The following is a 16,934-nucleotide window of genomic DNA, read 5'->3' on the forward strand; positions in this document are numbered from 1 at the left end:
ACAGATCATTGATAAATCCATATTATAGTTCTTTCTCACAACAAATATCGTTTATGACATAAAAATTAATTCATTGACTTATGCCGGTATTTCAATTTAGATTTTGATTCCTGTCTGAACCAAACAAATTATACCGGTTCCAATTCTAGAGATTTTGATTTCAAATCCAATTATTCTAACTAAGAACCAAATGGATCCTTATACTTCCATTCAATCTGTAACAGACGTCCTCCCCTTATATGCATATTCTCGCATGTACAAGGATTTACATTGATACGGAGAACTTGTTACAGACCGAAGGAAAGTGCAAGAATGAAAAAGCAAGAGATGAGCCCTTTTAAGTAATAGTTTCATCACTAATTATAACTTATAAATAGCAACCAAAGTCTAAAGTGAAGGTGGAAGAGAAGAGAGAGAGAGAGCAGAGTTAATCTTCACCGAGAGTCGGAGAGTAACCTAGCTTCCAATTAAGCATCCATGAACGGACAGAAAACCAGGACTGCATAAGGTTTAAAACTCTTTCTGAGCTGACATTCAAATGTTGTACAATCTGACTTGACAAGGACAACAAATTCGTCCTAAGGAAACGGGATGATTTACAAAGGCGTGTACAATCGGCCACGGAACCAATCAAGATTCAAGAGTTAATGCACGACAATGGGCAATGGCGTTTTAGATTCTTTGATTGCTTCTTGTACATGCCTTTATTGGTTGAAATTAAACTCTATTGGTAAGAACTCAATTTTGGTTGCTGTCACCCCAACTGCCATTTCCTTATATTTACTGAAGTAGATTCCCGTGGCTGTTTTGTTTATTTAGTCAGTTGCACCGGCATTTTTGTGTAATAGAAACGGATCTGGCAAAGAACTTCAAATTTATTAACACATATGCCTTGTTTCCCAACTTAATAAACTCCACCCTAATGGCTTTCCTCTTCCTTTCACTTCTCTCTACTGTTGTACAACTAAGGAGAAGTGAGCGTTAGATTTTAGGCGAACGATTAGGGGTTTCAGTAAGCATTCGATTTTGCTCATTTTCGACAATGAACGACAAAGGTGAACACTCTTGTTTTGCACCATTTTTGCTTATTGTCGACATAAACATTGCTTTGCTTGTCTTCCTTATCATCATTTTTTCTTTGTTACTGGGCACCCTATTTTGCCTCTCATTCGATTTTCCTCTCTACCAATATTATTTCAAGGTGAATGATGCAACAACTCTTTGATGTTTACTTAATGACAACTTTCATTTACACAGGTATGGTTTATTTTCTCAACTTCCTAATGATCTGAGCTTCCATCTACCCTGAAATTCCTAATGATATGAGCTTCCGTCTATTCCTTTTTCCCAACTCCCAACTTGGGTTGCTGAAATGAGGTTGGTTTTCGTAACTCTAACTATTTCCTAATGACTTGAAATCCTATCTACACTGAAATTCCTAATGATCTGAGCTTCCATCTACTCATTTATTCCTTTTCCCAACTCCCAACCTGGGTTCCCCTGGAATTGATCTTATAGTTCAATGTTCCTGTTGAATATCCATAATTATTCATTGTTTTATAGCTCAAATCAAATATAATTGGAAAATGAACCCTTATGATTCATGTGACTTGAGACTCACAATGATCTTGTTTTTTGTTAATTTTTGGCTTAATGAAGCAACAATGCAAAATTTGGTGATAGATTTGCATAATTAATATTAAGAAATACTTGTGCTATCCAAACGGTTGTTTCTGTTTCTATAGAACAGAAATCTGTGCCCGTGGAACAAATAGCTGAACACTTCTATTATTCTTGAAGAGCTTCATGTTCCAGAATGGGAATTTCCTAAAAAATAGAAACAGGTAAAAACAATGCCAAACAGGGCGTAAGCAATTGAAAAAGCTGATCTTTACTACTATTTGAATATATATTGAATATTGTTCGGATTTCCTGCACTTGGTTATGTGTTTGTTGTGGTACACTCCGAATTACATTGAAACATGTCAGACTTAGCATGATATCCCAGGTCACATGTGCGAGTCATTTAACGAGACCTTTTGTATTTTTTTAATATCTCAAAATTTTCAAACTAAAAATAAAAAAAAAAAGAATAAAAATAGATACTTTGACCGCCCAACTCGACAGACGGTAACAAATATAGAGAAAACTGTTCAGACCTAGCCCGGGAAAAAAATTCTGGTGTTGAATTGTTTATACTGAAGTGCTAGCATAGCTCCTCCATGCTAAACTTGCTTTCTCTAAGTCAATGTTCAGTGCTTCTTATTCTGCAAATGAGAACTGAAGCAACAAACCGATAAATCTTGTTGTTATGAGGACTTTATAGTGTATACTCTAACCAATTGATTGAGGTAAAGATTCAGAAATCTTCAGTTGAGATAAGTTCAAAAGCAAAATTAGTAGACGTTAATTACTCTGTAACATGCTTCCTAATTTATTGTGAAGTCTCAATTGTCTTTCTGTTCATGATTTTTTTTTCAATACCATCATTAGAAAATAAAGTTGACATTTTATAAATTTGACTTAAAAAGGGAGTCATTACCTAATCCAGTTCATAATGGGTTGCAAGTGTTTTGAAAAAAGTAGAGTATTCAAGTGAATAAGAAACGATGGGCACCTGAAACAATTTCTTGCAAATGACTTCCACCCTTATTTGGTCTGCAATCGTTTATTAATGCATTGGCACCAAGTTAGAGCTGGTTTGCATCAGTTTTCTTTGTTTTCGTTTTTCAGTACTCATCAGTCAAGATTTCATATGCTTCACTAATCCCTTGATAGTTTTCTATAGCAATGTCTTCATCTGTGGAAGATCGGCATTCATGGAGTGATAGATTTGTGCCCATTGACAATAAACTTTTCTATTTTCTTCATCCCATGTTTCTTGAGATATGTAGAGCGTATATCTCTCTATTTGGAGTACTGATTTTTCCTTCATTCTCTGCTAAACGAAGAATCTTGCGGTTGCGGAAAGTTTGTCATGGAATAATCTTGCGATTGCGGAAAGTCTTCACCCTTTCTTTTATTTTTCAAGTATTATTAAAAAAACTAATAGAGGCAAACGGGCCGTTTAAATGACTCATATTTGAGTTGGAGTGCTATCCAAATTCTAGCGTGTCCCAATTTGATTGGGAATGCACCCTTGCACACACAAAACCAGGTGCAGGAAATCCGAACTCATTGAAATAGTACAAAAATCTCCCCTTTCGTCATTGACCTGGATAGAAAACGTTTACATTTACAAAATTACCCCTAGGGTGTCATTTAAAAATATCATAAAATACTGTAGAGGAAGTTTCAATCTCCCAGTCATTTCCTTCCTCCTCTTTCAATCTCCCAACAATATATATATATACTCACATGTAATATGTGGGGATTGGTTAAAATGGATAGAAATTAAATCCAGCATTCTCCAATATCTAGGATTTCAGAATTTCACAGATGATGGGCGCTTTGCTTGCTTGGTTGCTACCTTCATTCTCTCTAAAAAATTCTCTTTCTTTTCTCCTTTGTTTCTGTCGAAATGGTGCTAACACCGAGTTTGATTGCAATCAATGGCTTCTTTACTTGGTTTCTTTACTTTGTTTCAGGTGACATGGCTTCTTTACTTGGTCTTGGTTGTTTTTCTATGTCAGTTCTGGTTCTGAGACAAGTGTGAGTGTATTTCAACACTGAAAACAGAGTATGGAAATGAATTTAAATTTCTGGGGAGTTGGTTTAGTAGCCCGGTCTGTTGCTACTCTTTCTCCCTTTGGTGTAAACTACAAAGGTCTATAGATCTTGCCCTACTTTTGTTTTTTGTTTTTATTTTTTTAATCCCTTTAGACTTAGTTTGTTAAGAGTATAAATACAAATATGTACTGTGTAAATACATACAAAATAATGTAAAATACAAGGTTTTACATTATAAATTTGCATTTATACTCCTTCGAAACTAAGCCCTAGTAAATTGCTCTTCCCTGCTATCGAAGAGAATAACTATTAAGAATAACAACGGATTAAAGAAATGGAGTAACAGGAGCCAATTGGATGAGTCGATTGAGTTTCAATGATGGGACTTGGGAGATTGAAAGAGGAGGAATTTGTCTAACATTTTTCGTCTGAATCGGTGATAGAAGGGAGGTATTTGTCCACTTTTAAAAAATTTACGAGAGATTTTTGTTAAAACAAAACAAGGACAGGTTTTTATCAGTGTCAGAAAAACTTTTTGTATTTCACCTGGCGAAGTTTTCACTCACTGAATTTTGGACCAGTGTCCTTCAGAATATGCTATTAATGAATACATAACCACCATTGTATTAAATACTTGCTTTTTCAAGCTGACGTTCAAACTTAATATCAACTGAATGTTTTGAAGGACGGTTTCAATGTGACCATGTTTCTCCTTGAAACAGATTTTTATCGGTAATTAATGAAGATTTCCTTCTCCTTGAAACAGATGAAGAGCTGAGAAAAAAAGTTACTAATTGAATATTAATTTGGATTTTGAAATAATCGAACTGATTATAGATTGTCGATGACTTTGCAGCCTGGGGTGTTTTTAGTATCGTATTGTGTTATCTTTGTATTTCATTCCATTGGATTTAGGTATTTTTTTAAGGCTTCGTTTGGTTTGCAGTAATAGAGGTCTGGAATTAGAACTAGAATGAACTATTCTGATTCCAACTGTTTAATTGGTCAGAATCGAAATGAAAATAGCATTATTCCACTTGAGGGAATGGCCATTCTCTGCCTCTCTTTTAAGAATAAAATCCCATTCATACTGATTTCAATTCTCATTTCTTTTTGAACTAAATAGACTATGGGAGTAGACCATCCCAATTCCAATTCCCATTTTAATTCTGACTGAACCATAAAGACCCTAAGTTGCTTTAAGTTTTTGAACAAACTTGTCTCTCCCACATTTTTTAAATCCAAGTTTATTAACCCAGACCAGGGCTAGCAGCCTAGCACCTATAATAAGGGTCAGAGCCGGGGCTCAAACCGGGCTTTGGATCTATCTCACTAAATTCATTATATTTAATAATATTATTAATAATTTATATTATATTTTTGAAAGCAATAATTTATAGTCTATGACATAATAGATTTATTTATTATATTAATTACATGCTCTACCTTCCATTGGTGTTTTAATTTGTTCTCCCAAATCAAATGAAAGACGTAAATCAATAAGGATTTTTTACCTCAGTTCAGATTCCACACATGCCAATGTCTCTTTCATTTTCAGCCTCATCGAACTTAATCGTTAGAGGACTAACAAGGGACTCCAGTGGGCCTATTTTTCCGTTTTATAAACTAAACTGCCCAGCAAGGCAGCAATAACTTAAAATGCCGTTTGATAAGTTTTTTCTTTGAAAGATCTGAAAGTAAAAAAAATGTAACGGGTTTTTACATAAAAATCTTGGCAGTTTACTGACTGTTTGGTTAGAGGTGCATCTTGTGGAACGTTTTTTTATATGAAAATGAAATGAAAAAAAAAAAACAAGAAGCTCAATTTCTAACTTTTGGAAATAAGTTTGAATTGAGTTTTTTGCCTTTTTTTGGGGCATAGTCTTTTTGACAGCTCTCAACCAAATAAAAAAAGAGAAAAACACGAGCTACTAGACTTTTAAACAGCTGACAGTCTGCAGAAAAATGCATTAGACAGGGCCTTTGATGCGGTTGATGTCCACCATTCATAGAGACTATTGGGACTTGGGAGTTCACATCTCCGCACCCACAAAGGGCTGCCCCACAACGTCACACAATACATCCCTGCCGTGTATTGAAAACATCTCCAGATAATATCATCCGTTCTGATATAATCACGGGGATATGTTCTCAATACATATGGGGATGTGCTTTGGGATATTGTGAAGCAAAATTGTGATCTCGACTATTGGTCCTCAATGATATTTTGAATTTAAATGTAGTAAGTCATATAACATTTATTATTATTATTATTATACAGAAGTGTGCACATGAGGTCCATTAAGCCACCCACCAAGTCCACTGGCTTTATCGTATGTCTCCATTTTCAGAGGGTCATCGAGTTTTAGTAACGAATTTGTAGATCATATGTTTTAATCTTCTATTTGCATCCTTCCCAAATATGTAAAATACAAAACCTTTTGTATTATTTTATATGCATTTATATTGTATATATTTGTATTTACACTCTTCCCCAATTGAGCCTTAGACTGAGTTTGGATAGAATGGTCTTCTTTCATCTCAATGTCCTCGTTGATCCATTGATTGGTGTCCTCATTGAGAATTTGGATTTAGTGGTCCATTTGGTTCATGGGGCACGTGAACTCTCCAATAAGAGGCATGCACATCACCCTCTTCGAGGCTTGCTAATTCATTAACATTGTCAGCCCGGTTCAATTGGTTAGATAAAAAACAAAACCCAAGCCCTATCTTCCCCTTCTCATTCGTTTGAATTCTCTTTTCCCAGTTCCATTTTTACCCGAGCCTCAAGAGCAAGAGGCCACCCTCATCGGGCGGCTATTTTAGTGAGTCCAACGGCATGGAGTAAATTGGCGACAAGAATCAATCGGCAGTAAACATACATTCTCCTCATTTTTCCTTCCAAATCTGTTATTTCTCTCGAATCTGTCATTCTTCCTTTCTATATACCACTAGTGGAGATTTCTCTGTTTCACCGAGCTCCGACAACATGGAATCAATAGGCAACAAGTGTAAACCGGCAATTGAGTTTGGGGTCTTATTGTTCTAAGTTCTAACATTGAAAATCTAACAAATTTTGTCTCAACTGTATTTCCTTAACACCAAGATAAAAAGTTTGATAGAAAAAGGAGAAAACAAACTATTATTGGATGGGAACACTTGTTTTGCTAGACAAATTGAACATTTCAGGCTTTTGGTCTATCTACGACAATGTGAAGATCCATAAACCAAACATTGTTCTGTCATTTGATTATGGCATATTTAGAACTCACAAGACTTCCACTCTTGTAGTGGTATTGAAATATTTATTTGTAATATAAATAATATTAAATAATATTTTATTTAATATTTTGGTATTGAAAATATTTAAATATTATTTTATTTTTCAATGTTATTTTTTTGCTTGAATAACATTTAAATTGAACAATCCAGAAAGTCATAATTTATATTGTTAGTACATAATTCTGTGTTGAATTTTGTAAAAATATAAAATTATTAATAATATAAATATTATTAAATATATTTTAATTATTTTTTGTATTTTTAATAAATATTTTAATATTATTATATAATTTTATCAAAATATTAAAATATTTAATTCAAACTTTTTTTTAGATAGATATAGATAAAAAACAGGGGAGAGGATAACTAATAATTAGAGAAAATTTAGGAGATAAATAGGAATTAGAGATAATTTAGATAAATAGTAATTAAAGATAATTTAAGAGAAAGTGGGAAAGTAATTTAATAAAAATTTTGAGAAAATATATTATTTAAGTTATTGAGAGAGAGAGAAATAGAGGGAATTTAGATGATTTGTATAGAAAAACAGAACAGTTGTTTAAAAAATGATATGCAAAAAAGTTTAAATACTGTTTTGTGAGAATCAAATCCCATTTCCTGTATCCGTGTCTCTAACCTCTCCAAAATGGGGTAGGGACCAACACAACACTCCCAATATTATCTCAAGGGCCACTGCCGCACACTGGGAACATCTCGCGCAACTGTATTGACTTATTCGCACAGTCTCGGGAGCATTTCCATCTCCCCAAAAGGCGATATTTATACTCTGCATCTATTACATAATATTGAAGTGCTTCAACCTTTTTACGGTCCAATGGATTGACATGACCTTGTCATCTGGAGGGTGGCAAAGTCAAAGTGATTTTAGGATCTGCTATTGATATTTAATAAGAATGCATTTATGCATTCAAGGTGACATTTTTTTTAACAAATTTGAAGGTGTATTTGAGAGCAAAGTTTATATCTAACTCAAATTGATCGACCTTCAAACGATATATTTCAAAAATCATATTTGTATCCATTACAAAATTCATTCATGTATACAAATAATACATGTTTGTATACAAAATACAAACTTTTGCACTGAACAGAAAAAAAATATAAAAAATTAAATTCTACATATTTCTATGTGTATTTATACTGCACTCTTCCCGGTCCAAGCCTTGAGAATTTCTTTTCTTTTTTTTGCATAATCTCCATCTAGCTATAACCATCTAAAAACGGTCATCTGATCGAACGGTTAAGATGTTCCATGCCAAATTTTGATTCGATGTATGTGGAAAAAACATGGAGGTTGATGGAGTGCAATCCGGTCGGTCCTATTTGTCAACGATCTTGCCTCTGACTGAAGCAAAATGTGCCTGAAACGGGGAAGAAAGCGAGTCGTCTCCGAGGAGGAACCCGGTGAGAGTGCTCCGAAGCTCAAATTAGTATTTTCTCAAAGGCAAGATAAAAATCAGATGGCGCAAAGTTATCACGTACCTCCATTCTTGGGGGGAAGAGGGCCTTTTATAACCACTTCGCGCACTCACTCCCAAGCACCTGTCAGGTCAGGTATCATTACCTCTGCACTTCTGCCAATTCGGGTGTCATCACCTCTGCTGGGGCAGACAACCGCCACTGCTCTCTTTGTCGGAGCCGTCTCTGTAACTGGAGGTGGCGGTGGCAGGTGGCCGTTGAAGTGCGACTGTCAAACGTCAGATCCTAAGTCAGTCAGGCGCACCGCCTCAGGATACGGACTCGTTTGATGTCAGGTACAGTTGTTCAGTTCGACGGCCTGGAGACGAAGTGCTAGAGCGGTGTGCGAGGTGAAGTCTTGAGTTCAGATAGAAGTGTGGCCCGAACTGCCCTGGGGTGGGCCAGTTCAGGTTGTTGCCCTTTGCGCTCCACGTAAGGTTCGGGGCCAAAGGGAGAATTCGGGCTCCTTTTGGGGAGCTCGAACCGCTGGTTCCTCCTCTCGGAGCTCGCGCCTTGAGTGCACTGGCGTGCCTAGCTGTCACTCCTGCCAAGTCACCCTCGGTTGCTTCCACATGTTGGGTGGCCAAGAGGTCGAGACAAATCTTCCTCCATCAATTGCCCCCCACTCCTCGCGCTAAGGGTCTTGCCCTAGTGCGGGGAGTTCGCGAGGTAACGGGTGGATTTGACCTGTACTTCAAACCAGTTGACTGATGGCGTGAAATGTGCGTACGTCAGGAGATTTTTCGGATTCCTCAAGCGCCAAAAAGTCAAAAAATGTGCTGGGAGACGTGTCGATAGGTGTTATTTCAAATTCAAAAAAAAATGCGCCACTGCTGCCTTCAATGTTGGGAGACGTGCGCCGACGCCGCTTCGGTTTCCAAAGATGTGTGGCCAGTCACGTCTCGGTCTTAGGAAGCATGCGGTCAGCTTGATCGTGAGCTGTTGGATCTGCCTCGATCAGAGCCGTCAGTTTTCGGTCACTGTGGGTATAAATAGTGAGGGATCCCTAGTCGCTTTCCATCGCCATTCTCCTGCGTTCACTTATTGAGCTTGCGTCCAAGTTTTAGCTCGCGTCAACCTTCTGTAGTCTGTTAGCTTTTTCTGGGTGAGTCAGTACTCTCTTCCTAGTTTTTCTTTCCTCCTGATGTCTAGCTCGGACAGCTTAGACAACTTCTTGAGGGGGTCAGATGCAGGTTCCACGAACCGAGTTGCAGCCCCCGACAGCCTTAGTGAGCCCGGGGTAGAGCTCGAGGAAGAGTTTGAACCCGTAGGCCGAGTCGCCTCGGGTAGTTTGCCGTCCTCCTCCCATCGAGGTCAGACGCTAAACAAGTTCGGGTCCTCAACCATGACGCCTGAGGGGCTTTACTCCCTTATCACCCAGTTCAACCTGCCAAGGGAGTATACTTACTTTATACTCTCGGGCGACTTCCCTTGGGAACATGGTCCAGACGAGATCATGATATTTTGGGAGCATCTCATCACCGGGCTGCGCTTACCTTTCCATCCTCTTATCGTCGAACTCTATCCGCTCGGTGTCACCGTCGGTCAGCTCCACTCAAACTCTATTCGCAATTTGGTTGGGACTATCTCCCTCTTTTGCGAACACATTTTGCCTTTAGACCTAGAGAGATCTTCTCTTCTATTTCTCATGCTTAAGAAGCAAGTGGGTCCCCTTCCCGGGCGATTATGCCCGGGGTTCAAGCTTTTACACGATCTTCCCAACAAGGTTCCGGCATGGAAACGGGACTACTTCATGGTATGAAGTGCAACGGGGTGGCCGTTCCAAACCGGGTGAGGGTTGGCTACCCTTGACCCCAATGTTACGCTAGATAGGGAGACGACGAAGGGCCTCCGGGACTGGGCTTGACTCAGGCTAAAATGCTACCATTATCTGATGGAGGCCAAGCTCATCCAGGCCAGCCTGAGTCTGGGTAGGTTCCTTTCTCAGAGGCTTGCCTTTGTTTTGCTTTCCATTCTTTCGTTTTCCTGATGCCGAGCTCTTTTTGTAGGTGTGATGGACGCAGAAAAGACTCGTGGTGGGAACCTGTTTCATGCCATGAAGAGGAGGAAGTGAGTTGACAAACGGGCTCGTGCCGAACCCCCCCGAGATGCATAGCCCGAGGTACCGAGCTCTCCGCCAATGAATCTGCCTAGGGAGCCCGAGATGGCCCCTCCAGTACAAGAAGCGGTAGGGGCCCCTTACGCCGAGGCTGCTTATACCCGGGCTGGGCCGTCAGGCTCGGGAGGCCAAGGCGAGTTTAGGAGCGTGCTGTCGCCGAACCACGCTCCTCAAAAAAAGTAAGAAAGCCGTTTACCTTGAGGAGATTGCGGCGTGGGCCGAGCTTCCTTTGAACCACGTAGCCGGGCATGCTGCCTCTTATGCCATGGTGGTAAGTCAGCGACTTCTTGTCATTACCTTTTTTGTTATTACTCTTTTAACATTGTCGTTATATTTCTTTTTGGCAGGTGAACTCCTCCATCCATGCTTTAGCGGCCCAAGCGAAAAAGAGCTCGAGGCGGGCACGAGCTATCGAAGTGGCTTCCCGCGCTTCCGAAGCGGCTTATCGCGCTTCCGAAGCGGCTTCTCGCGCTGCACAGGCCAGGCTGGCAAGGTCTCAGAGAGACCGAGGCCATGGGAGTGGTGGTGATGCACATGGCGGACCTGAGGCTGGACTTGCAGCATTAGGTCAAATACCTTCAGGAGGATATTAGGGAGAGGACTGAGATCTTTTCTCAAGGCATTGAGGATGCCAAGAAGAAGGCCATCGATGACTATATCGCCTCGCCACGCTTTGACGACCTGATGGTGAACTCGTATAGGAGGGGTTTTAAACTAAGCCGGTGGATGATTAGGAACACGTACCCCGAGCTCGACATCAGCGCCATAACCACTTCGCGCATTACTCAGGAGATGGCCAATGCGGCTGATGGTGAACCGGATTCTGAGGACGAGGCAGGACCCTCGGGTATCGTTGAAGTGCCTTCCGAGGGTGAGGAAGATGTACCTCCGGGCCTGTGAGCTCGTTTCTATTCTTTTGAAATGTAGACAAAGTATGCTGTAATGAAATGTCCTCCTTTTGGCTAAGTGTCGTTCTGTCACCCTCTCTTTTTTCCGAACTAACTATATTGTCGAACTGACTATATGCCTCTGATGATGAGATGTTGAGGTCCTTATCAGCTTGCTGTTAGCACTTTGCCTGTCAGCTTGGTGTTAGCATTTTGCCTTTGCTTGCCCACACCGAGGTCCTTGGTAGCGACTTAGTCCAACTCACTTGGTGATTTATAGGTAGTGCCATCTCAAGTTAACGACATTCCATGCTCGGGGTACTTGTTTGCCCTCTAAGGTTTCGATCTCGTATGCTCCCCCGAGCACTCTCTTTACTCGGCAGGGCCCTTCCCAATTTGGTTCAAGTTTGCCCACATCGGGCTCGGGTGCCATGATCTTACGGAGAACCAGGTCGTCGACATGAAAGTTTTGCTTTTTTACTCTAGCATTGTAGTACCGAACTACTATTTGCTGGTAACTTATGGTCCGGATGTACGCGAGGTCTCTTACCTCGTCGATTAGATCGAGGTTGGTATGTAGCTCATCTCCATTTGTCTGATCGTCGTATGCTTTTAGTCGCAGTGTAGGTACTTCAATCTCCGTTGGGATTACCGCTTCAGTGTTGTAGGTGAGGTTAAAGGGGGTCTCTCCCGTGGCAGTTTTTTCCGTAGTTCGGTGAGCCCATAGAACACTTGGTAGCTCGTCCGCCCACAACCCTTTAGCTCGGTCTAGTCACGCTTTCAGCCCGCGTAGGATAGCTCTGTTCATAACTTTTGCTTTACTGTTTGCATGCGAGTGCGCGACCGATGTGAAGTTCTGTCAAATCCCCATATCTTGGCACCATTCCTGAAATTTGATGTCCTCGAACTGCTTACCATTGTCGGAGATCAGTACCCGAGGTAACCCGAAGCAACATATTATGTTCTTCCAAAAGAAGTTCTGTACGTTTTGAGCTGTGACTGTTGCGAGAGGTTCAACTTCTACCCACTTTGTAAAGTAATCTACCGCCACCACTAGGAACTTCTTCCCACCTGTTGCTGGCGGGAATGGCCCCAGGAGGTCGATGCCTCATTGCGCAAAGGGCCATGGACTAGTGAGATACTTGAGCTCGGCGGCAGGCTGATGGTGGATATTGGCATGCTTCTGACACTAGTCGCATTTTCTGACGAGCTTGATGGCCTCTACCTTCATTGTTGGCCAGTAGTACCCTTGTCGAAGTGCCTTATGGGTGAGGAACATGCCCCCCCAAGTGTCCGCCGCACAGACCTTCATGAGTGTCACGGAGTACGAGCTCGGCTTCGGCAAGTCGCAAGCAACGCAGGTAGGGGAGCGTGGAGGATCGTCGGTACAGCCATTCGTCTATTATGACATATTTGGCTGTCTGGCGCTGCACCCTTCTGGCTGCATTGCAATATGCAAGGAGGGTCCCATCTAGCAAGAAGCTCACGAGTGGGTCGATCTAGCTCGGCTCTGCTTCAAGGATGGGAGCGACCTCCTTTGCCCCCCCGAGAATGCTAGGCCGAGGTAAATCCTCTATGCACACGATTCTCATGGCGTTATGATTGGTGCTGGCTAACTAGGATAGGGTGTCGGTCTCCGTGTTCTCTGACCTCGGGATTTTCTTGATGAAGTGTGACTGGAAGTTGAGTAGAGCCTCCTTTACCTTTGCCAAGTAGGCGATCATAGTTAGCTCGTGTGCTTCGTATTCGCCCGTAACTGGTTGACCACAAGCTGGGGATCGCTGCAGATAACTATGTGCTTTGCTCTTACTTCTTGCGCTAGGGCTAGCCCGGCTATCAATGCTTCGTATTCCACCTCATTGTTGGATGCCGCGAACTCAAAGTGTAGTGCGTACTCCAATTTTATGCCACTCGGGTCGTGAAAAACTACACCGGCTCTGCTGCCCTAATGATTTGAGGAGCCATCTACGTGAAGGATCCAGGGCTCCAGTTCGTGCTCGGCCTAACCAGGAGAGATACCGAACTAGGTGCAACCTCACGGTGCTCGTACTCAACTTGCCTGGGAGCACCAAGCTCACCCAAACTGGGAGCCACATGCTCGACTGGGCTAGGGACCTCGGAGCTGAATGTGCATTCTGCAACAAAGTCTGCCAAGGCTTGCGCTTTGATGGCAGTTCGGGGCTTGTACTGGAGGTCGTATTCACTGAGTTCGATGGCCCATTTCGTCAACCGACCGGAGACCTCGGGCTTGAGTAAGACTTGCCTCAGAGGTTTGTCGGTCAAGACGATGACAGTGTGAGCCTGGAAATATGGGCGGAGTTTCTGAGCTGCAATTATTAGTGCATATGCCAACTTTTCTATCTACAGGTATCTCGTCTCTGCTTCCTGCAAAAATTTACTAACATAATAGATGGGTCGTTGGACCCGATCTACTTTTATTAGTACCGAACTGACCACCTCGTCACTTGCCAAGAGGTACAGTTCTAAGACATCGCCCTCCTCGGGCCTGGTTAAGACCGGCACACTAGTGAGGTATTTCTTTAGCTCGTCGAATGTGAGCTGGCAATCTCGGGTCCATTCGAATCCTTTGCCTTTAATTGCCTTAAACAAAAGGCAGGCAGCGGTCTGCCGACTTGGACATAAAGCGGCCCAGGGCGACTATGCGGCCATTTAACCTTTGAACCTCCTTCAATTTCTGAGGTGGTCTCATGTCTATGATTGCCTTAATCTTGTCCGGGTTGGCCTCAATGCCGCGCCAGTTAACGATGTGCCCTAGGAACTTGCCCGAGGTGACACCAAAGATACATTTGTTCGGATTTAAGTCTCATATTGAATTGTCTCAGGATTTGAAATATAGAACACAAATTGTGTATTATAGCACTCTATCTTCGTGCCAATTAAGGGTTAAAACAGCTTATTCAGAAGCCTTTGAAAGGTTTCCCCAACATTTTCTAATCCGAAGAGCATAACCTTGTAACAGTATAGGCCGAACTTTGTGATGAACGAGGTCTTTACCTCGTCGGCCGAATCCATTTTGATTTGGTTGTAGCTCAAATAGGCATCTAAGAAGCTCATCAACTCGTGCCCCGATGTTGCGTCTACCAAGCGGTCGATTCTGGGCAGTGGGAAGCAGTCTTTTGAGCAGGCCCGATTCAGGTCGGTGTAGTCAATGCACATGTGCCACTTGCCGTTGGCCTTCTTTACCAGAACGGGGTTGGCTACCCAGCTCGGGTAATGGACTTCTCTTACGAAGTCGGTTGTGAGAAGCTTTTCGACCTCCTCGTCGACTGCTTTTCATCACTCTGGGGCTAGGTTGCATTTCTTCTGTCTAACGGGCCTAATTTCAGGATCGGTATTAAGTTTGTAAGTTATAAGGCTGGGGTCAATACCGGGCATATCGACCGCAAACCATACAAAAATATCTAAATTTTGAAGTAAGAAACTTACCAGTTCGGATCATAGAGGTTCCTGGATGGAAGCATCGATCTGTAGTGTCCGAGCTGGGTCCGCAACTGAAGTTGGGATCGCGACCATTTCTTCTGTGGGCACAACTCATTCTTCGCCTTGCTCTGTAGGCCGCTCTAGTTCGAGGTCGTCGGCTACCTTGGTTTTTCCCTTTAGGGTGGCAACATAGCACTTGCGGGACTCGAGCTGGTCGCCCCGCGCTATTCCCACACCAAAGTCTGTAGGAAACTTCATTGCCAAGTAGTAGGTGGAGACCACTGCCCATAGGACATGAGTGATCAGCTGCCCTATTATGGCATTGTATGGGGAGGGGGTCGCGACCACTAGAAAATCGTGGTTGAGTCTGTCCGCACAGGGCCATGTGCCGATTTCCACAGGTACTGTTGCTTTCCTGAGGGACCTGACTTCCTCTCCACTGAAGCCCACCAGAGGGGTGTTTGCAGGCTTCAACTCGCTTCTCCGCAACTGAAGCTGGTCAAATGCCGACTTGAAGAGAATGTCCGCCGAGCTGCCTGAATCAACAAGCACGCACCTGACTTCGAAGTCGTTGATCCTTAGTTTTATGACAAGCACATCATCGTGAGGGTAGTGGACCCTTCACGCATCGTCTTTCGTGAAGAAAATCGGTTCCTACGTCTTCGGCCTCTTTGGAGGGTTCTGCTCTTCTTAGGAAGCTTCGCGAACTGACGCCCGAGCCGCTGCCGAAGTACAACCCGCTACTACCGAACCTTCCACTATCACGTGGATGGTTCCCCGAACTGGCCTCTCTTCTAGAGGCTGTCTTTGCGACTGTTCGGCCGGCTTGCTGTTGGATTTGGGAGCATCCTTACGTGCTCCCCTTGCCGACCTATCTTATTATTATTATTATTTCTTAAGTACCCGCAATGGATGAGTCCCTCTATCTCATTGCGGGGATTATTACAATGTTCGGTACTATGACCATGGTCTCTATGGAAACTGCAGTACAAGTTTTTGTTCATCTCGTTTGGGTTCCCTTTTAGGCGAGGTGGCCACTTTACGTACGGGGTGTCTTTGATCGTCATCAAGATCTCAGCCCGCTTCGTGTTCAAGGGCGTGTAGTATGTCCGACCTGCCATGGGAGCTCGAAACGGCTGGCTTGGTTTCGACGCTCGAGCTGGATTCTTCCAACTGTCTCCTTGATTGGGGAGTTATTCTCTCTTCCTTTTTTCAAACCTGCCCCCAGTCCTTTGGTTGATTTCCTCCTACGTTCGCATGAACTTGTCCGTGAGCTTAAGGAACTCAGCAATGGTTGCAGGCTAGTTGGCCACTATGTGCCACTTGAACTCCTTGTGTGTCACCCCCGTCTTGGCTGCCGCGAGCTGAACTGCGGGGTCCAGGCATGGGATCTGTAGGCATGCGTTGTTAAATCACTTGATGTAGTTGCGGATTGGCTCCCCTTCCTTCTGGACCATGCCGAGGAGGCTCTCCTCGGTTCGGGGGCACCGCTTGCTGGTGACGAAGTGTGCGGTAAAGACCTGCACGAACTGGGCCCAGTTCCTTATTGACCCGAGGGCTAGGTTCCTATACCAGGTGTGAGCCACTCCTCTGAAGGTGGTAGTGAAGTCTATGCACATATAGGACTCGCTGGGCCTAGCCAGGTGCATCTGGGACTAGAAGGCATCGACATGGTCGCTGGGGTCAAAGGACCCATCATACTTATCGAGTGAGGGGAGTTTGAAATCTCTGGGCATAGGAACTGCAAAAATTTCTTATGACAGGGGGGAAGGGACTGAGAGGATGGAGGTAGCCTTTACCTCATCCGAGCTCGCTTATTCACCTTAGAGCTTGGGCAGGATGCGGGTTGCAGTTCGGTGGCTACGCTGGCGGCGCCTTTGCTGCTTGGAAGGCCCGACGTTGGCACTGCTTGCCTCGGTGTTCCCGAGCTTGATGGGCCTGGACTGCTGGAGGTAGTCCGCAGCTAAGGCGTTGAACTAGTTTTCGGTGTGCAGGGGCTCGTCCTAAGAGCGCTGAGGTGGTGCTGACTTGATGGATCGGGTTCCTGGTCTGCCGAC

General features: G+C 43.0%; 1 long non-coding RNA gene across 1 annotated transcript; it reads left to right on the forward strand.

Annotated features, from left to right (window-relative positions):
* The first annotated feature begins 843 nt into the window (after nt 1-843).
* On the forward strand, nt 844-3,794 carry LOC148853643 (uncharacterized). The gene is made up of 3 exons (XR_016112317.1): nt 844-1,055; nt 1,202-1,257; nt 3,588-3,794. It is a non-coding gene; the product is annotated as an uncharacterized LOC148853643 (long non-coding RNA).
* Nucleotides 3,795-16,934: the final 13,140 nt, after the last annotated feature.

This window comes from Nelumbo lutea, chromosome 4 (genome assembly GCF_056320005.1).
Source record: "Nelumbo lutea isolate HS-2025 chromosome 4, American lotus-T2T, whole genome shotgun sequence".
NCBI lineage: Eukaryota > Viridiplantae > Streptophyta > Magnoliopsida > Proteales > Nelumbonaceae > Nelumbo > Nelumbo lutea.